This window comes from Camponotus vicinus, unplaced genomic scaffold (assembly GCF_025532165.1).
Source record: "Camponotus vicinus isolate PSW18456_S1 unplaced genomic scaffold, iyCamVici1.0 SCAF_13, whole genome shotgun sequence".
Lineage (NCBI taxonomy): Eukaryota > Metazoa > Arthropoda > Insecta > Hymenoptera > Formicidae > Camponotus > Camponotus vicinus.
The window spans coordinates 2314496-2338701 of NW_028141949.1; the positions used below are offsets into that span (position 1 = coordinate 2314496).

The following is a 24206-nucleotide window of genomic DNA, read 5'->3' on the forward strand; positions in this document are numbered from 1 at the left end:
AAGATCCTTTATTACAATGGCAATTTCGTCTAAGAATAGGGAAAGAATGCGGAAATAAATATGATATGTTTCCGTAATTTATTAATTTTATGAATATTTATTTCGGATACGAAATTCATAAATACATAAATCGAATTGAAAGTATCACTAAATCCGTATAATAATTGACTCGCAACTTCATAACATCGAAGGCGATCGTTAAATTTTGTGAAGTTAATACTTAATTGCTAACTTAACATCGACTCTTTATACTCTTATTTGATATTTTTTTACTTTTAATTAGCAATATTTAAAAATATTATTTGAGAGGGACGGCAATAAGATCCTTTATTAAAACGGCAATCTCATCTAAGAACGCGAAAAAGACGCGGAAAGAGCACGATATTTTCGCAATCATAATTTATTTCATGAATATTCAGTTTCGCGCGATATGGAATTCATAAATATATTCCGAATTTATTTTTTATTAATGACTCTTTGATATGAAAATACAAACAATTATTCTTTTATGAAAATTTCAAAAATATATACTATAGAATTAAATATGTTAATTTAATGAATTACTATTATGTAATCATTATACGTATACTTCGGATAATTTTTCGTGTAATTTACATGAGAATGTATTCATGTAATTTACAATCGTAAGATACAATTTCATGTAATATAGTTATAGTTAAATTAATTATAGTTTATAATTATATTGTATTTTACAATTATAATATCAATATTATAATTAAAATATAATTATAAATATTTACAATGTAAATATGTTAAGATATTTCTTAAATATTAATAATTATGTACAATTTTCTTAATATTCCTGAAAAAATAATAAATAAAAATAATTTTAATAATCTAGAATTTATTGTTAATGTTCTTTTCAATAAATTAGGTAAAATTTATACAAAAATAATTTTTTCTCGATGTTCTTTCTTTATAATTAAAATACTGCAATATATTTTCGCGATGGATGCAATACATTTCGAACGAGAGAATTTATGAAAAGTTATTTAATTTAATCTATCTCCTAGCTCGTCTATTTTAAGTTAACGGATTTTTCTACAATCTCTACAGTTACCTTAAAATTAAATAAAAGTTTTTGTCACTTACCGAGACATTGATGTGCAGCAGCAGAGTTGTCGTTATCGAAACTACGTTGTCGTTATTAAAACTACGTCTGTAACATACAAATATAAAATTCATATATAACAAAGCTCAAAATACATTCAATATTTCAAAAAATTATTATTGTGCGGCATTTCATATCCAGTGTGCAAAAATAAGCAGATATAAACACGTATGGGAGAATTTTATGAATTTTGAAATTATTTTTTAAATAGAAATTTTTATATTTATAAAAATCTTTCTCTCTAATTTTCTCTTTAATTCCTTTAAATTATAAGAACGAATTATTATGCGTACGATTTATAACAATTGATATATAAATAATAAATATTCACCATCAGGTTGCTTCGCCGATGCAAGATGCCTCTCCCAGGCCTCCTCCTCCTCTCACAATAGTTTTTGTTGGTCTGTAACATACAAAGAAGATTCAAATTGTAATCATGGTCAAAAAATTATTATTATATGCATTTAATTTTATATCCGACGCACATAAATAAAAAGCAGATAAACAATTTTATAAATTTTGAAAAAAATTCTACTAATAAGTAATAATTTAATAATTCTATCAAAAGCTATTCGAACGTAGAAATTTTTAAATTACAGTTTTTATGTAAAAATTTCTCTCTTTCTCTTGTTTAAGTCATGTAAATAAAAAATCAAATTACGCGATTAATTACTTAATTTAAATCGCGCGTACGCAATTAATAAATAATTATATATAAGCGATAATTTATTTACCATAGAGTTGCTTCACAGGTGCCTGATGCCTCTCCCAGGCCTCCTTCTCCTCTCATGTTGTTGACGCGCGATACTTTCAACGGCACTCCCGCACTCACGAGCGATATTTTTATATCGCTATTTTCGCTATTTTACGCGCGAATACTTAACGATTTTCGCACTATTTCGGTGCGATTAAAAATTTTATATTTGATCGCGCGATGTATATACTTAATATGTATATACTTTAAACGGCAGTCCCGGATTCGGTACGAGCGAAAATCCCATTTCACTTATAAAAATCAGCTTCGAGTCAACAGGTCGGGAATGCAACGATACAACGAGCAAGGATTAAGCCCAAACCGGAAAGAAGACGAAACGGTTGACGGAAATAGAGGAAAATGAAGTTCACCAGCTCTTTTTCGCGCATAATTATCCTATCTCGTATCGAACCTGGGCCCGCTAAGCACGATTTCAGGTGCTTCGCCCGGAACACGAAGTTTCCCGCAATGCAGGATATGGCTACACCAGGCTGGTAGACGGCAAAAGAAGAGGATACCCACATTTTTTAAATGCTAACATTCAGCAATTTAGAAAATGGGGAGGCAACCCCTTTTACCGAGCGAAAATCGTGCCTAGGGGAATCCACTCGACTCCTCGACAGGGTTAACACACGCAGTGCGTGTGGCTGTAGACGAGCAAAGAAAAGGGACCCATTGACGACCATTCCGAGCAATCGATCGAGTTCTAATTAATTCGGGCCGAATCACTTGACGAAGCACGAAGCACGAGTGTACGTTGCAGAGCAACGTGTGCAAACTCGAACATCCCAGTTAATTGGCATCGGAAGCAGAGACTCGTGACAATAAATGAAATTGGGATTTTATATGAAAAAGTCCAAAAGTTCCGCGAAAACGCGACGACGCGAGAATACTACGCGAAAACGCGGTAACGAAGCGCTTGCCGTCCACGGCACGTTGACGGCACCGACGACGCGAAAGGGTACTTAGCTTCCCATTCAGGCACCTTAAGATTTATCATAAATAGAAAAATTTAAGATAAACCTCAAGGCACCATCCAAGTACTAAGCCCTCCCACCGCGACAAGGTGTACCCCATGGGAGGGTTATATTATATATAATTTTATATATAATATAATATATAATTAATTTTGTTATATACTATATAAATTATAATTCGCAAATATAAACGATAAATAAAAATATAAAAGATAAGAGAAAATCTATTACATAAAGCAATGTTCAAAATAATTGATTTTAAAATTAATTATTGCGCGCAATTAATTTTTACATTTTTACTTTTAAATAGTTATATTTTAATGTTAGAAATTGCGTAATTATAAAATAATTTATATTTCTTAAATCTAAACTTTTAAAAATATGATAAATAAAAAATTTCTATTTTTTAATATATGAAGTATTTAATATAATAAATATATTAATATGAAATATTTTCTAAAATATAAGAAGTATGACTCTCTGACAGTCGTTGTTTATAACATCTTGACAACGCGCGCGAAAATGATCTTTTTCCGTCGACGTACTTCCCGCCGAAAGAATTCAACAGGTGGCGAATACATCCAGGGGGATGGGACGCGGGGACGTAACAATATAATAAATAATGAATGTGATAAATAATTAAAATATTAATGACTTACATCATATCTTATTGATCCATCCATGTCCAAGACCTCCTTTTTTTCTTTTGTTTTCTTCACTTTTTCCTCGTGGCACTCCAATCCTCGTTGCACTCATTTGAATTCCTCGTTGCACTTAAACTCATTCACAAAAAGTCCCTCGTTGTACTTGCAATTGTGTTTAGAGAAAGAATTTGATAATATATGGAACGTCTCACATCACTACTTCACTGCTCAAGAGTCACTGAGCGAATGATCGTAAGTCAGAAACATTACCGTGGTACTGTTTATATCGCCAAGGTTGACTATGTAGAGAAAGAATTTGATAATATATGAAACGTCACTACTTCACTGCTTAAGGTTACTGTGCGAATGATCGTAAATCAAAACCTTTACCGCGATACTGTTTATATCGCCAAGGTTGACTATGTAAAGAAAGAATTTGATAATATATGAAACGTCACTACTTTACTGCTCAAGGTTACTGTGCGAATGATCGTAAATCCAAAACATTACCGCTATACTGTTTATATCGCCAAGATCGACTTATACTATGTTATTGTTATAATTCGTCGTTGAAATATTCTACGAGTGATTGCCGATTAAGAAAATTTAAAGCATTGGTCGAAATTTATTTAATTCTAATAAGTATCGTTAGGGAAATTATTATAATAAGCATCAATAATCGAAAGATCATAACAAAATTAATTCTCTTATCTCCTTTTATGTATCCCCTGTTTCAATTTTTAATCGCGGTAATAAAGCATTACGATTTGATAAAGATTTATCGTTTCGATACAGTTTCATGTCGTTAATTAATTTTTAATTAATTGATTTTTATTAATATTTAAAGCAAATTATGTTTTGATATTAATCGTAGTTGTGTTTAGTAAAAAAATTACAATATACGAAGCGTTTCTCATCACTACTTTATTATTAGAGAGTCACCGTGCGAATGATGATAAAGCGGTAACGTATAGCGCGCTACTGTTTATATTTTATATTGCCAAAGTCGAACGCCGTGTTATCGATAATTCCGAAATATTTTATACATTATAAAATATACACTAACGGAATATTAAATTATGGAAGTATTTTAATTTATTGATTAAAATTGATTAATTATTAAACAATTTATTATAGAGCTTTTCGTTATGTTAATTATTTGCATCTATAATTCGATTGATTTACTTCGTGTTCTCTCACAATCTAAATTATATTTAGATTATCAAGTAGAACGATAAAGTAACACGGATGAAATAAATTTGTGATTCTAAATATTAAAATAATAATTATTGTCCGTAAAAATCGCAACGATCGAAGTGATTATTTAGTATTTTGGATTCCTATAATTTAATCGATTCTCGATTAAATTGTATATTGTTTAATTAAAAAGTATTGAGAAAATTTAAAGCATTGGTCGAAATATATTTAATTCTAATATTGTTAAAGAAATATTATAATTAGCATCAATGATCGAAAGATCATTACATAATTAATTCTTTTATCCCCTTTTATGTATACCCTGTTTCAATTTTTAATCGCGGTAATGAAGCATTACAATTCGATAAAGATTTATCGTTGCAATACAGTTTCATGTCGTTAATTAATTTTTAATTAATTAATTTTTATTAATATTTAAAGCAAATTATGTTTCGATACTAATCGTAATCGTGTTTAGTAAAAAAATTACAATATACGAAGCGTTTCTCACCACTACTTTATTATTCGAGAGTCACCGTGCGAATGATGATAAAGCGGTAACGTATAGCGCGCTACTGTTTATATTTTATATTGCCAAAGTCGAACGCCGTGTTATCGATAATTCCGAAATATTTTATACATTATAAAATATACACTAACGGATTATTAAATTATGGAAGTATTTTAATTTATTGATTAAAATTGATTATTTATTAAGCAATTTATTATAGAGCTTTTCGTTATGTTAATTATTTGCATCTATAATTCGATTGTTTTACTTCGTGTTCTCTCACAATCTAAATTATATTTAGATTATCAAGTAGAACGATAAAGTAACACGGATGAAATAAATTTGTGACTCTAAATATTAAAATAATAATTATTGTCCGTAAAAATCGCAACGATCGAAGTGATTATTTAGTATTTTGGATTCCTATAATTTAATCGATTCTCGATTAAATTGTATATTGTTTAATTAAAAAGTATTGAGAAAATTTAAAGCATTGGTCGAAATATATTTAATTCTAATATTGTTAAATAAATATTATAATTAGCATCAATGATCGAAAGATCATTACATAATTAATTCTTTTATCCCCTTTTATGTATACCCTGTTTCAATTTTTAATCGCGGTAATGAAGCATTACAATTCGATAAAGATTTATCGTTGCAATACAGTTTCATGTCGTTAATTAATTTTTAATTAATTAATTTTTATTAATATTTAAAGCAAATTATGTTTCGATACTAATCGTAATCGTGTTTAGTAAAAAAATTACAATATACGAAGCGTTTCTCACCACTACTTTATTATTCGAGAGTCACCGTGCGAATGATGATAAAGCGGTAACGTATAGCGCGCTACTGTTTATATTTTATATTGCCAAAGTCGAACGCCGTGTTATCGATAATTCCGAAATATTTTATACATTATAAAATATACACTAACGGAATATTAAATTATGGAAGTATTTTAATTTATTGATTAAAATTGATTATTTATTAAACAATTTATTATAGAGCTTTTCGTTATGTTAATTATTTGCATCTATAATTCGATTGTTTTACTTCGTGTTCTCTCACAATCTAAATTATATTTAGATTATCAAGTAGAACGATAAAGTAACACGGATGAAATAAATTTGTGACTCTAAATATTAAAATAATAATTATTGTCCGTAAAAATCGCAACGATCGAAGTGATTATTTAGTATTTTGGATTCCTATAATTTAATCGATTCTCGATTAAATTGTATATTGTTTAATTAAAAAGTATTGAGAAAATTTAAAGCATTGGTCGAAATATATTTAATTCTAATATTGTTAAAGAAATATTATAATTAGCATCAATGATCGAAAGATCATTACATAATTAATTCTTTTATCCCCTTTTATGTATACCCTGTTTCAATTTTTAATCGCGGTAATGAAGCATTACAATTCGATAAAGATTTATCGTTGCAATACAGTTTCATGTCGTTAATTAATTTTTAATTAATTAATTTTTATTAATATTTAAAGCAAATTATGTTTCGATACTAATCGTAATCGTGTTTAGTAAAAAAATTACAATATACGAAGCGTTTCTCACCACTACTTTATTATTCGAGAGTCACCGTGCGAATGATGATAAAGCGGTAACGTATAGCGCGCTACTGTTTATATTTTATATTGCCAAAGTCGAACGCCGTGTTATCGATAATTCCGAAATATTTTATACATTATAAAATATACACTAACGGATTATTAAATTATGGAAGTATTTTAATTTATTGATTAAAATTGATTATTTATTAAGCAATTTATTATAGAGCTTTTCGTTATGTTAATTATTTGCATCTATAATTCGATTGTTTTACTTCGTGTTCTCTCACAATCTAAATTATATTTAGATTATCAAGTAGAACGATAAAGTAACACGGATGAAATAAATTTGTGACTCTAAATATTAAAATAATAATTATTGTCCGTAAAAATCGCAACGATCGAAGTGATTATTTAGTATTTTGGATTCCTATAATTTAATCGATTCTCGATTAAATTGTATATTGTTTAATTAAAAAGTATTGAGAAAATTTAAAGCATTGGTCGAAATATATTTAATTCTAATATTGTTAAATAAATATTATAATTAGCATCAATGATCGAAAGATCATTACATAATTAATTCTTTTATCCCCTTTTATGTATACCCTGTTTCAATTTTTAATCGCGGTAATGAAGCATTACAATTCGATAAAGATTTATCGTTGCAATACAGTTTCATGTCGTTAATTAATTTTTAATTAATTAATTTTTATTAATATTTAAAGCAAATTATGTTTCGATACTAATCGTAATCGTGTTTAGTAAAAAAATTACAATATACGAAGCGTTTCTCACCACTACTTTATTATTCGAGAGTCACCGTGCGAATGATGATAAAGCGGTAACGTATAGCGCGCTACTGTTTATATTTTATATTGCCAAAGTCGAACGCCGTGTTATCGATAATTCCGAAATATTTTATACATTATAAAATATACACTAACGGAATATTAAATTATGGAAGTATTTTAATTTATTGATTAAAATTGATTATTTATTAAACAATTTATTATAGAGCTTTTCGTTATGTTAATTATTTGCATCTATAATTCGATTGTTTTACTTCGTGTTCTCTCACAATCTAAATTATATTTAGATTATCAAGTAGAACGATAAAGTAACACGGATGAAATAAATTTGTGACTCTAAATATTAAAATAATAATTATTGTCCGTAAAAATCGCAACGATCGAAGTGATTATTTAGTATTTTGGATTCCTATAATTTAATCGATTCTCGATTAAATTGTATATTGTTTAATTAAAAAGTATTGAGAAAATTTAAAGCATTGGTCGAAATATATTTAATTCTAATATTGTTAAAGAAATATTATAATTAGCATCAATGATCGAAAGATCATTACATAATTAATTCTTTTATCCCCTTTTATGTATACCCTGTTTCAATTTTTAATCGCGGTAATGAAGCATTACAATTCGATAAAGATTTATCGTTGCAATACAGTTTCATGTCGTTAATTAATTTTTAATTAATTAATTTTTATTAATATTTAAAGCAAATTATGTTTCGATACTAATCGTAATCGTGTTTAGTAAAAAAATTACAATATACAAAGCGTTTCTCACCACTACTTTATTACTCGAGAGTCATCGTGCGAATGATAACAAAGCGGTAATGTATAGCGCGCTACTGTTTATATTTTATATTGCCAAAGTCGAACACCGTGTTACTGATAATTTGTTGCCGAAATATTTTATATATTATAAAATATACACTATCGCGTAATATTAAATTATAGAAGTATTTTAATTTATTAATTAAAATTGATTATTTATTAAACAATTCATCACGGAGCCTTTCGTTATGCTAATTATTTGCATCTATAATTCGATTGTTTTACTGTTCTCTCATAATCCAAAGTATATTTAGAAAATAATAATATTTAAAATAATAATTATTGTTCGTAAAGATACGAAATACGCACTTTATTATAAGAGAGCATGATTGTGTGGGTGAACATGACTTTTACACGAGACCAAAATCATGCGCTACTTGCTACAACAATGTATTATTACTACTGATATACGTATATTATATATAGCTATATAATATACGAATCATAAGACCAAAAGATTAAAGAAATGAATGAAATTGTGATATAGCAATCGCGTTTAATTAATAATTAATTTATGTTTATTTTAAAATTTATTTACTTTAAAATTGTAGGAAGTACGCGGGTCGATATTAAAGACAGAAACTTTTATTACAAAATGTTTAATTATACAATAGGTACGGTTCCTCGAGGATCTCGGCCACGACTGACTCTTTTCGGCTCGCTAATGCTGCCCCACCTTTGTAATCTCTATACGTGGCCCAATCGGCCTCACGGCACGCTCAGCTATTATCAAAAGAGAACGATTCGAACATTTCAGATCAAAACAATCGCGAACATTTCAGATCAAAACAAGTATAAAAATTAAGTATAATAATAATAAAGTCAGAGGAACGCAAACATGATTCGAAATTAAATTCTCTATTAAACGGAGAATTTTTTTTATGCTAATTATTTGAACGTTTCGATATTTTAATTATCGAAAAGCATTCCATATTTTAATTATTAATTTGATAATGTACGAAATATTTCGCACCACTATTTCATTGCTCGAGTATCACTGTGCGAATGAAACCAAGACCGTAGCATGTAAACATTAGCGGGCTATTGTTTACACCGTCAAGGCCGACGCTGTTATTGTTCGTCATATCGAAATATTTTACGTACTTTAACATAGATATACGCGGAATATTTTAAGATATAGAAGTATTTTAGATTATGTAGATTTTATTAAATGATTATGTTTATTAAAAGATTAATGTATCAGCTTTTCATTAATGTTAATTATTTAGAATTTAGATCTACGATTCGATTATTTTACTACGCGTTATCAATCCGTATTATATTTAAATGATCGAGAAAAATCGAATGGTAAAACGTCGCAGACGAATTATATTTGACTCTAAATATCGTTAAAGAAATAATTTCTTTTCATAAAAATAAATTTCATAACGCAACAATAATTTATTATATTAGATTTCTGTTATTACGATTCTTATTTGATTAAATGAATAAATTACGCAAATTATATGTGGTCCGAGAACATCGTAATTTGTCGCGATATATTTGCATTATAGTTATGCATTATATTTATAAAAGTTAATCAATCATATTATTATAGAAAATAATTTTCCGATATTTTGATTGCGGTGACAATCAAATAACACACAAATTTATTACTTAAAGAATATTTGTCATTATATTGTAATAAGGTGACGATAGAGCAATGACAGTGGCGATAACAATGGTGATGACGATGGACGATATGTGATTAATATGTAATCAGGTAATTAGTTAGGTAATATTAATAATAGAAAAAGAAAGAGAGACTTATTTATATTAGATATTTTTTAATAAATTTTACATAAGCATCTCTTGCATTACAGCATTCATGTTACCGACATTTCGTGCACGTAGCATTAATTTACAGACATCTTGTTGTGATATCAGAGTACCCATTCAATTTGTCTCGAATTTTAATTACTCACACATTTTACATTATATTCATACATTCATAATATAATTAAGAATAATAGAAAAAAAAGCATTTTTCAAATATATCATAATTTGCGCATGTATTTTATTACATATACATATACTTGTTTAATATACTACGTCTAATATAAATTAATCGTAATATTCTGAGATAATGGAATGTTATATGTATAATTATTATAGCGATTTTTTTATATTTCGATCACGTTTTAGAAAGAAAATTCGATATACAATATACAAAATATTTCGCATCACTATCTTACTCTTCGAATATCGCCGAGCGAATGATATCAAGACATATACACAGCGTTATTCATAAATACAAGTCGTATATTGACAAGGCCGAACGTTTTATTATCCATTCATTGCCGAAATATTTTACGTACGTTAGCATATACGTGGAATATTAAAGTCTATAGGAATATTTTAGATTATATAGATTAATTAAATGATATTTATTAAAGGATTGATGTGTCATAGAGTCTTTCATTATGTTAATTACTTCGATCTACAATTCGATTGTTCTGCTGTGCGTTCTGAATTCAAATTATATTTAAATAATTGAAAAATAGAACGATAGATAAAACACGAACGAATTATATTTACCTAATATTTTGGGGTGCAGAGTTATATTCCAAATAAAAATTGAATCGTGGAAACAATTAACATTAATGAAAGGCTCCATTAATCTTTTAATAAATAATGATATAATTAAAAAATCTAATATAATCTAAAATACTTCTATATACTTTAATATAATCACGTATGTATATATGTATTAAAGTACGTAAAATATATTTCGATAACGAACAGACAATAACATCGACCTTGATGGCGTAAACAATAGCGGGCTAATGTTCATTTGCCATAGTCTTGAAAAATGTTTTGATAAAAAAAATAATAATAACACAGTTTTCAGTCTTGGCGGAGTATGATGTCAGATTAATTTTTTCGACTCTATTATTATTCGCGCGACGACACTCAAAGAGTAAATAATGGCACCAGACGCTCCGTTAAAAATTCCTTTTCTAGACACGATCGCGATCAATATCAAAACATTGTTTGTTGTATTAAAATACGTAAAATATATTTCCAGGAACGAACAATAACACGGTGTTCGGCCTTGACAACGTAAACAATAACGCGCTAGTGTTTATGTCACACGGTCTTGGTATCATTCATGCGGCGACACTCGAGCGATAAAGATGGTAGTGCGAAATAGGTCGTAAAATTACGTTGTTAAATTAATTATTAATTAAACGACTATTGTATCATGACTTTCAATTACTATATTGAACTTTCGAACCTATAATTCGGATTAATATACATGTATATGCATATATATATCAATAATGAAAATAACATTTGTAACGAATTAGTATTTAATTTGATCTTATATAAAAAGAGCGAATCGTACTTTTCTCAGTGCGTTTCTCGTAATTATTCCGTGATCGGAAGTGCCGTGCAAAGTATCTCGCGATCGTTTCTATATATAACTAAATATTACTATATTACAGGGCGCAGAGTTAAATTCCAAATAAAACAATTGAATCGTGGAAACAATTAACATTAATGAAAGATTCCATTAATCTTTTAATAATCATATAATTAAAAAATCTAATATAATCTGAAATATTTCTATATACTTTAATATATTCATGTATATATGTATTAAAGTACATAACATATTTCGATAATGAACAGACGATAACATCGACCTTGGGGGCGTAAACAATAGCGGTTTTCGGTCTTGGTGACGTATGTCAGATTAATTTTTTCGGCTCTATTATCATTCGCGCGACGACACTCAAGGAGTAAATAATGGTGCGAGACGCTCCGTTAAAAATTCCTTTTCTAGACACGATCGCGATCAATATCAAAACATTGTTTGTTGTATTGAAATACGTAGAATATATTTCGAGGAACGAATAATAACACGGTGTTCGGCCTTGACAACGTGAACAGTAACGCGCTAGTGTTTATGTTACACGGTCTTGGTATCATTCATGCGGCGACACTCGAGCAATAAGGATGGTAGTGCGAAATGTGTACGTCGTAAAATTACGTTGTTAAATTAATTATTAATTAAATGACTATTATATCATGACTTTCAATTACTATATTAAACTTTCGAACCTATAATTCGGATTAATATACATGTATATGCATATATATATATCAATAATGAAAACAACATTTGTAACGAGTTAGTATTTAATTTGATCTCATATAAAAAGAACGAATCGTACTTTTCTATCCCTTATACGATATATTAAAGTGCGTTTCTCGTAATTATTCCGCGATCGGGAGTACTGTGCAAAGTGTCTCGCAATCGTTTCTATACATGGCTAAATATAATTAATTGTTTGTTCGCGAGTAAATGTGAGTGCTACGAGGAAACAGCAAAGGATAAAGAAAAAAGGAAAAGGACATCTGGAAAAGTATTGGACAGCCAGAGAGCAGTGACAGAGCCTGAAGCAGCCAGAGAGATATGCGGTGAGTAATTTATAAAAATTATTTATTATTTATATATATTATTTTTAAAATAGATATATTGCTCATCATTTTTTTATTTTATCGATAATAAATGTATAATTGGTAATTATCCAAACTGGATAAATAAAGACCAACCGAAACATCAAAAGTCGAATTAAATTCATAGATTTGAATATTAATCTTCCATTGATTTAAAAAAGAAATTTAGAAAAGCACGATAGACTCTCTCAAAGATGGTGGAGAAAGTTTATATATTATATATCATAACTATATATAAAATTATTTATATAAAAAATTTATATATGAGACAAAATATATGATAATTATTTTCTCTTTTCACAAGCAAACGTAAATGTTCGAAATTCTTATTTGTTTTTTTCGACCGTTAAACGAGTGATAGGGAAATAGATAAATTAGTATATTTGTGGAACCTAATTTGTTTACCTCACGTAAAAGGTGGACATATAACTTTGTTTAATCACGCAATAATTTTCTTGAATGAGAAATCTACGCGAAAAATATGGTTTATTTTAAATATATATATGATAAAACTCTACTCTTTTTAAAATTAGTGATTAAAGACAAAGAGAAGCATATAAAATATAATTATAATTAGATATAAATATAATTATAATTAGATATTTAGAAATATTTCGTGATAATCAATAATTATATTTTTTTATCGTATACATATGAAATTGTTGGGCATGAGAGCTAAACAAATTTTTCGTATTATATTTGATATAACCAATATCAATGCAGCAGATAAATTGGTAGATTCGCGAATCACAGTCCACGTAGAATGGAGATTTATTATTAAAGAGGAGAACAAATTTTAAATTTACTCCGAGATACTAAATGGATTTGTGCAGAAATAATTACATGTATATATAAACGATAAAAATACGATAAGATATTTAAATTTTTTATGAAATAAAAATAAATTAATTCTCATCGGTACGATGCGGAAGAGCAGAATTATAGTATTCAATAAATGTAATTAAATAACAATAAACTCAAGTCATACACAAAGTGGTAATAAAGCAAATAATTAAGATTTAGGAAAATTGTTGAATGCAATTAAATTTTTTTTTAAATATATGTACTTTCGTGGAATACTATAAACGAAAATCCATTTTTTATTTTAATCATTATTAATTTTAAATAATATTAAAATATATATATATATATATGTATATTTATTTATATTTATGTATATTAATATCATTTAATATTTTATATAATTTAAAGTTTATATATACATATAGAATATATTCATAATATATAATACATATAGAATATTTTAATATTTCACATTGGTCAAATAAATTATTATTAAAGATAAAAGCAAATAATTAATTTCACAAATAATAAATATAATAAAATAAAATAGGTTATATAAATTACTCACGATTATTTGCTATCGCACGATGCGGTCAATGGGTTATTTTCTTCATTTCTCTCGTTTATTTTTTTCTGCTCCTTTATGGCACTCATTTGATATTCATTTACGAAAAAAATAATTACGCACTAATCAGCATACGATCATACAGCAATTTACGCTTTGTACAACACTCGCGACGTTACACCATGCCTTTTGTCATTTTGCTACGTGATAATAATGCAATAAATCTCAAAAAGTTATGACTCACTCGACATTAATTGAAATCAAAATCAAAACGCGCCACTCGCTGTGTAAATAAAAATCGTACAAATTAATAATCACTAATTGCAAAAATTATAAAGAACAATTGCGTTTTGTAGGATCGATTCTCAACGAACGACTCGAGTCTTCCCGCGAGAAGTCAAAATTTAGTTTGAACGCGTGACGCGCATAAACATAATATAACAATTCGTCATATAACAATTCTTTTAAGTAAATAACCAGTATATTGAAACAGTTTCACCAACTGGTCAATTGATCAGTTTTTATATCAGTAATTAAATCGGTAAAACTGTTTCTATATACTGATTATTTATTTTAAAAGTTTATTCATTGTTGCCGCGATGTTAACGTATGGAATAAATGGAATATATTCGTGAGTTACAATTTTATTATTAATAAATCGTTAATTTGACCATTGCTCTTTCTATTATTTGAAATATTCGATTATACGATTGGAATATAATTTCGAAGTACGTATTTTGCGTGATGCGTTCATTTAATTAAGCAATTAAAAAGAATCGAATATAATTAAGAATCGATGTGTGTGACGGGAATCAAAATTATAAATTATTTTGTTGCAATCCTCACGAACAATAATTATTCTTCTATTAATATTTATAATTAAGAATATTTCGTCCGATGCTTTATCATATAATTATTTGATGATCTAAATAAATATAATTCGACTGAGAATGCGCAGTAAAACGATCGAATGGCAAAATCGAATAATTAATATAACGGAAAGCCTTGTGAGGTATATTAATCGTTTAATAAATAATTAATCTGTGCACGTGTGCGTGAAATTAAAAATATATTTGTATATAAATTTAATTCTCGTATATATATACGTCATAGTACGCGTAAAATATTTCGGCAGCGAGGTCAATAACACGTTCGGCCTTGATGACGTAGCGCGCTATTGTTTACATAGGCGAAGACCTTGTATCATTCGCACGGCGACATTCCAGTAGTAAAGTAGTGATATGAAACACTTCGTATTATTGAATTCTTTTCCTTGCGATCATGATTAGTATCGAAATATACACGTAATTACTTACGAATATTACAATTAATAATTAATTAACTCTTAATAAATAACATGAAACTATATGATGATAAATCCATCGAAACGCGATCCTTCATTATTCCAAATAAAAATTGAAACGAAAGGGGCAAAAATTACAAATACATAGACTTTGTATCATTCACACGGCAACATTCCAACGGTAAAGTAGTGATACAAAACGCTTTGTATTATTGAATTCTTTTCCTAAACGCAATTGCGATTAGTATTGAAATATAATTCGCTACGACTATTGTAATTAACAATTAATTACTTTAATATTTCAATCTGATGATTCACGTTATTGTGCAAATATATTATGCATCAATAAATAGAAATATCATTATTAGTGTAAAAATCGAGTGGTGTATGATTTTGCTTCGTTTAAATGTCGAGCGAATTGTAATATTTTTTGTGTTCCTCTCTCACAATATAATAAAATATGTATCTCGTATGATTATTTTGCGATCGGAAGTGTCGTGCAAAGTATCTCGCGATCGTTTCTATATATAACTAAATATTACTATATTACAGTGCGCAGAGTTAAACTCCAAATAAAACAATTGAATCGTGGAAACAATTAACATTAATGAAAGGCTCCATTAATCTTTTAATAATCATATAATTAAAAAATCTAATATAATCTAAAATACTTCTATATACTTTAATATATTCACGTATATATGTATTAAAGTACGTAACATATTTCGATAATGAACAGACAATAACATCGACCTTGGTGACGTAAACAATAGCGGGCTAATGTTTATTTGCCATAGACTTGAAAAATGTTTCGATAAAAAAAATAATAATAACACGGTTTTCGGTCTTGGCGACGTATGATGTCAGATTAATTTTTTCGGCTCTATTATCATTCGCGCGACGACATTCAAGGAGTAAATAATGGTGCGAGACGCTTCGTTAAAAATTCCTTTTCTAAACACGATCGCGATCAATATCAAAACATTGTTTGTTGTATTAAAATACGTAAAATATATTTCGAGGAACGAACAATAACACGGTGTTCGGCCTTGACAACGTAAACAATAACGCGCTAGAGTTTATGTCACACGGTCTTGGTATCATTCATGCGGCGACACTCGAGCAATAAGGATGGTAGTGCGAAAAATATGTACGTCGTAAAATTACGTTGTTAAATTAATTATTAATTAAACGACTATTGTATCATGATTTTCAATTACTATATTAAACTTTCGAACCTATAATTCGGATTAATATACATGTATATGCATATATATATCAATAATGAAAACAACATTTGTAACGAGTTAGTATTTAATTTGATCTCATATAAAAAGAACGAATCGTACTTCTCTATCCCTTATACGATATATTAAAGTGCGTTTCTCGTAATTATTCCGCGATCGGGAGTGCTGTGCAAAGTGTCTCGCAATCGTCTATATATGGTTAAATATAATTAATTGTTTGTTCGCGAGTGAATATCAGTGCTACGAGGAAACAGCAAAAGATGAAAAAGAAAGAAGAAGGACATCTGGAAAAGTATTGGCCAGCCAGAGAGCAGTGACAGAGCCTCAAGCAGCCAGAGAGATATGCGGTGAGTAATTTATAAAAATTATTTATTATTTATATATATTATTTTCAAAATAGATGTATTGCTTATTATTTTTTTATTTTCTCGATAATATATATAATTCGCTCTAAATATCACAAAATATAATGCATGTATAAAATATTCCAGGTTTTATTTTAACACATTTGAAGTATCTATAATAAAGTATCCATAATAGTTTTGTCATTAATTAATACTTTTATATAGAAATATGTTAATATTTTTAAAATAATATAATTATTTAAATATTTCATATTTACATAAAAATTAACACACTCTCCTTATTAAAATTATATTTTTCAAAAATTTATAATAAAAATATTTTTTTGCTAGTTTTATATTTAAAATATTAATATCAGACATAAATCTCTCTTAAAAGATAAAAAAATGCGTGTAATAATTAGTTTTACAAAATGAATTATTTTGAGATTTATAAAGAATAGATCTATAAGAGTATTAATTGATTATATTTGTATTTAATTTTTGACGTATTGATTTAAAAATAAAAGTGTGTGACAAGAATTGAAATTATATATTATAAATTATCATTTTATTCTGATCTTTATAAAAATAATTATTCACAAACAATTAGCGGTAGCAAACAGTTCGAAAAATTAATTAACTTCACGGTTAAAGATTTATTAAATGTGTCAAAGTGTGTGATAGTTATTTACTGAATTAAATATTTCACACAATTTATTCATTCTCAAAGTAGAAATCAAAGCGACGAAAATAGATAATTATTAACTAATATCTCATTGTAATATAGTTACAAGCAATAATTATTTTTATTTTGATTCTCACATGTACATTTCTTATATTCAAATATAATCTCGCATCACGAATAATAATAAATCAAATGACTAATAATTAATTTCCGATACAATATTTTAAATAAATTTGAATTGTGTGATATGTATACTATATAATTTTATAATATATATTTTATAATTATTATATATATTTTATATATATTTTATAATTTATTTTTTAATTAAAAGGCGAATTAATCAGGATTTGAAGCTTGTTTTTTAGAAACATATCTGTATCTTTCTTTTTTTTAATCGAGAAAAAATATGCTATATAGATAATTATATATAGATAATTTTTCAAATATATAATAAATTTCACACAAATTATACATTATATTATAAATGTATATAATCCACCCCTCTATGGGTACACCTTGACGCGGTGGGGTGGCTCAGTACTTGGATGGTGCCTTGAGGTTTATTTTAAATTTTTTAATTTAGGATAAATCTCAAGGAGCCTGAAGGGGAAGCTAAGTACCTCTTTTCGTCGTCGGTGCTGTCAACGTGTCGCGGACGGCGGCGTTTCGTTACCGCGTTTTCGCGTTTAGCTTTCTCGCGTCATCGCGTTTTCGCGCTTCCGCGTTGGACTTTTCGTATAAAAATCCCAATTTCATTATTGTCACGAGTCTCTACTTCTGATGCCAACTAACTAGGATTTCGAGTTTGCACACGTTGCTATGCAACGTACACTCGTGCTTCGTGCTTCGTCAAGTAATTCGGCCCGAATTAGTTAGAACTCGATCGATTGCTCGGAATAGTCGTCAATGGGTTCCTTCTCTTTGCTCGTCTACAGCCACACGCACTGCGTGTGTTAACCCTGTCGAGGAGTCGAGTGGATTCCCCTAGGCATGATTTTCGCTCGGTAAAAGGGGTTGCCTCCCCATTTTCTAAATTGCTGAATGTTAGCATTTAAAAAATGTGGGTATCCTCTTCTTTTGCCGTCTACCAGCCTGGTGTAGCCATATCCTGCATTGCGGGAAACTTCGTGTTCCGGGCGAAGCACCTGAAATCGTGCTTAGCGGGTCCAGGTTCGGTACGAGATAGGATAATTATGCGCGAAAAAAAGTTGGTGAACTTCATTTTCCTCTATTTCCGTCAATCGTTTCGTCTTCTTTCCGGTTTGGGCTTAGTTCTTGCTCGTTGTATCGTTGCATTCCTGACCTGTTGGCTCGAAGCTGATTCTCATAAGTGAAATGGGATTTTCGCTCGTACCGAAATCGGGAGTGCCGTTCAAAGTATATACGTATTAAGTATGTACATCGCGCGACCAAATATAAAATTTTTTATCGTATCGAAATAGTGCGGAAACCGTTTAGTATCGCGCGTAAAAGTGCGAAAATAGCGATATAAAAATATCGCTCGTGAGTGCGGGAGTACCGTTAAGTATCGCGCGTCTAACTGAGAGGAGGAGGAGGCCTAGGAGAGGCATCAGGCTCCGGCAGAGCAACCTTCTGGTAAGCAATTTATTTATTTGTAATTATATATTAAATATTAAATATATTTATTATAATTTAAATTAAACTATTAATCGCAACAATTAATTTGATTTGTTTATTCATATGATTCAAATAAGAGAGAATTGAAGAAAAAGATTTTTAAATTAAAGCTATAATCTCTTGTAAAGGTATAAGCTTTTATAAAGTTATTAAAAAATTATTAATAGTTTTTTTTTAATTTATAGAATTATTTTATTAATCTACTTATTATTATATGGATCGAATATAAGATCCAATACATACAATAATAATTCTTTGAAATATTAATTATTTTGAACGTTATTACAATAAAGATTTTCTATTTGTATGTTATAGATCAACCCTGACGATCTGAGAGGAGGAGCAGGCCTAGGAAAGGCATCCTGCACCAGCGGAACAACCTGATGGTGAGTATTATTATTTATATTAATTGTATAAATAAATAAATTAATTTATTAATTTGATTTATGAATGATTTAAACAAGAAAAAATTGGGAAAATTTTTGTAATAATTCTTTCTATATAATTCTTTCTAAAGGTTCTACTTAAAAAACTAATTAATTATAAAATTATTTCATATTTATATATCTATTTATAATTGCGCATATCGGATATAAAATTCAATGAGTCCAATAATAATTTCTTAAAATATTAATTATTTTAAACATTGATGTAATTTGCATTTTATATTTGTATGTTACAGACAACGTAGCTTCAATATCAACTCCGCTGTTGCGCATCAGTGCCGGTAAGTGACAACCTTTCATTTTGAAGCAAAGGATTTATAAATGCATGAAGAAATCCATTGCTTCTAACTCTCAGTTGGCGCGACAATACGCGAGTAAAAATTAAAGTGAAAAAGTAAAGGAAAAATATTTTTAAAATAAAGATAGATGATATTTTTATTGCAATTGTATGATAGACATACATGAAATATTCTAAATTTCTATTATATATCTGTCTCTATAAAAAACAATTTTATATAAATATAGATTTTTAATCTATAAATATTTAATCTATAAAATAAAGATATTTATAACCAACCCGCCAACCGAGAGTTAAAATGCATGCTTTTTATCTTTTATGCATGATAATTTATATTTTGCAATTTTTGACGACTGAATAACGTGCGTTAAAGAAACGATCATAATATCGCACGATCGTTTTTTAAACAAATTAGTCGTCAGAATGAATGGCCAGAAGTGGAGATAACTGGCTTGAAAAATACATGGTCAATATTGGCCAAAAGATGTGTTGCGCGGCTAAGGCTCTTTAAATTTTATCGCGAATTTCCGATTAGGGCTCCTTAAATGCCTCATTATCGCGGATTCCTAATTAGGGCTCCCCAAATTGCACCTTATCGCGAATTTCTGCTGGTGTAAGCCAGCAAGTAGGGCTCCCCAAATTGCACTTTACGCGAATTTCTGCTGGTGTAGGCCAGCAAGTAGGGCGGCTGTTAAGTTTGTTAGGCTGTTAGGACTGTTAGGACTGTTAGGGATGTTAGGACTGTTAGGTCTGTTAGGGCTGTTAAGACTGTTAGGTTTGTTAGGGCTATTAGGGCATATAAAAATTAAATTTATTTTCAGGGAAAAAAAACATAAAAGTGTTATTTTTAGGGATATTTTCATATATATAATTTATTTTATGTAAAATTAAATAAATTATATATAAAGAATGGAAATTAATTATAAAAAAATTATAAATAAAAATAAAAAATTAATGTATGGACAATGTAAAAAATGTAACTTAAATACATAATATACATTTAAGTTGCATTTTATTATACGTATAATATGTATTAAATTTTATTTTGTATAAATTTTTTTTTGTATTAATATTTTATTTTATCACTTATGTAAAAATTGTATTTTCTTAAAATTATACAATTTTAAGTTCAAATGTGAATGTTATTAGTATCTAATGTGATAATATTGATATCGGTAAAATATTGAGAAAAAAAAGTAATTCAAACTAAATAATTTCTTTTTCTAATTTATTTGAATCTATATACATTGATTATCATTGATTAATCATTTCAAGTAATAAAAATTTTACAATTTTCTTATGTTGAGAATATTGATACTAATAGCATCTATAAATTGTATTATTTTTTATTTTTCATAATTTTCTGCACAATTGTATATAAATTGTAATAATGTCTAATTGTAATAATGTAAAAGAAATCTATTGTACATTACACGAAATTAGAAGAATACGTACAATAACAAAATTTGTTGAATTAACACATTTAATATATATTTTATTTGAATATTTTTATTGTAAAATTATTAAAGTATTTGGATAGCTTATTTTTTTATACTAAAAGATCATTAATAAATTCGAGAAACTTTCCTAATCGCGCAAATACCGTAAAAAAATTCTTTTACGTAATATAAAGATATTATTAAATAAAAATTCGTCGCGCTTTTAACATTACAGAAACACAAGTATATTCGAAAATAAAATATTACGAAAGATTAAACATTATCGATCACGCGGAAATTAAAATCTGTAAAACAAAATAATTTTCTTTGATTATCATTTTCAATTAAATGTATTTCGAGGATTTCGTATCGCGTTAAATATTTATTGAACGATTTTATAATCAATTATATTGCAAACAATTGCGTTGTTTTCACGTTTTTGGACGTGATCGCTGTCACGGCGAAGAAACCTTATCGCTATCCCTCATGTCAGGTGGACGCTAGCAAATGCGCGGTTTGTACTGGCGGATAGTCGAAACGATTTTCATTGTGGAAAGTTATTTCTTGTCGGTTTTGGGGATCTATCTTCAACGCATAGTTCGGTGCTTTATTAAAAATTGGAAGTTTCCATTACAGAGTTGGAATTAAACCCAGGTTTTCTTGGTAGTTCCTGAAAACAATGTTTTTGGCAGTAATTTAACGACGATCACCGTACATTGTTTGAAATCGAATCATAAAAATCATTAAATATACTTTGAGAAAAGATATATTTTCTTTTTTTTTTTTGTTAAAAATGTTCTTCTATTAATGTCAATATTATTTTAATAATGAAAATATTTAATAATAGTTCAAAAATGGATATAATAGATAAAATTCACTTTTTCAAATATAAATTTAATTTAATAAGTTTTTGCAGACTTTTTTGTGCAAAATTTTTATTATTTGAAAAATTATGGTTACAAACAAGTATATTTTATTAATTAATTTTGAATTAATTTTATTTTTGGTCTCTTTTAAGAAACCACTTGCAGGGATTACTGGATGCTCCACTATCTTAATATATTACAATTAGTTTATTTTAGATAAGAGTGTATATATAATAAAATACATGTGCATAAATTGTGACATATTTGAAAAACTATTTTTTTATATTATTCTTAATAATATATTAGGAATGCATGATATAATATAAAATGTGTGAGTAATTAAAAAATTCGAGACAAATCGAATGGGTACTCTGATATCAGTAAGATATCTGCAAATTATTGTTACGTGCTAAGTGTTAACTGTTAAATGCAACAGAAAAATTAATTCCTTGATAATCTTTCATTTGATGTTGCTAAATATTCAAATTGAATTTTTTTGAAATCTCGCTGTTATCAGATTTGATTTATCTCGAATTTTGAACACATTTGGTACCCTAAAATTATTATTATTCACACATTTAACCAAGCAACGATAAAAGCGCATGTATTTCATTTTACCTAAATATATTTGATTGTAACATGTATATAAAAATCATTATATCCAGTCATTTTTTAGTAAAAACAAAAAATTTCTTAAAATGGAAGAACATGTTTTTTTTCACGCGAATTTTAATCTCATATATTGAAAATGATAAGAAGGGTAACAGTCGTTAATCCGCTGCCGAAATCACTGTTATTGGGAGCAATCAGGAAGATCGGGGATTCGTTCCTTCCTGTAGAGGGGCTTCTGATGTTTAATGAATCACTTAACTATTCGTTGTGGATCGATTTCGCGAGATCCGAAATAGAAGAAATAAGACAAATTGAAGTCGCTTTCCACTTTTAGGATCGTTCTTCTCTCTGTCAGATATTAACCAGCGTGTCACTCGGCAGAGGGATTTTGATCTGGTCTAATCGTTGGGCCAGTTATCCTTCATTGAACGTGGCGATAACGCGATTATTTTAAGGAACATTAAAGTTTAGCCTGTTTGCAATTGTCCGCGGAACAAGATATATACTTTACTTTTGATCGCGAAATTTAAATGAAATTGTATATTTGAAAAGAAATCGAGTATTAGATTCTGCATCCGCGTTTGATTCCTTACGTATATTATAATTATAATATTGTACAAATTATATGAAATGCGCCTCTAAAGTTGCAATATTTTTATTGTCGCACAAAATGATAATAGTTATATTGCGTGTGCGCACGTTGTATTTCGATTATTATAGAAATTATGTGTATTGTGATTAAATATTATTATTATTATTAATTTATTTATTTATCATATTTATTCGCGAAATTTAAACCGTGATTTTTTCTCTGATTTAATTGTTGGGTAACATCGAAGTTTTACTTATCTTTTCGCGTCATCGAACATTTCTTTTAGAAAATCTTACAAAATGCATTAAAATTTCGCATTAAAATTACTCTTTTTTAATTGAGAGGAACATAATCGATAAATTTATTAATGATTCTTTTAGTCGCGATAGATTATCAGCTACGCTAATCTAAAAATTTTCTAAAAATTTCTAATCAATTTTACGTTGTACGTATTGCGGATATTTTCGT

The 24206-nt window shown here is 28.1% G+C and overlaps 2 long non-coding RNA genes across 2 annotated transcripts; one reads left to right on the top strand and one right to left on the bottom strand.

Moving 5' to 3' along the window:
- Positions 1 to 1108: 1108 nt before the first annotated feature.
- Positions 1109 to 1936, bottom strand: LOC145963936 (uncharacterized). The gene is made up of 3 exons (XR_014436317.1): positions 1867 to 1936; positions 1464 to 1535; positions 1109 to 1180 (listed from the first exon to the last, which is right to left on the bottom strand). It is a non-coding gene; the product is annotated as an uncharacterized LOC145963936 (long non-coding RNA).
- A 17183-nt stretch (positions 1937 to 19119) lies between these two features.
- Positions 19120 to 21055, top strand: LOC145964246 (uncharacterized). The gene is made up of 3 exons (XR_014436386.1): positions 19120 to 19443; positions 19801 to 19871; positions 20168 to 21055. It is a non-coding gene; the product is annotated as an uncharacterized LOC145964246 (long non-coding RNA).
- The last annotated feature ends 3151 nt before the right edge of the window (positions 21056 to 24206 follow it).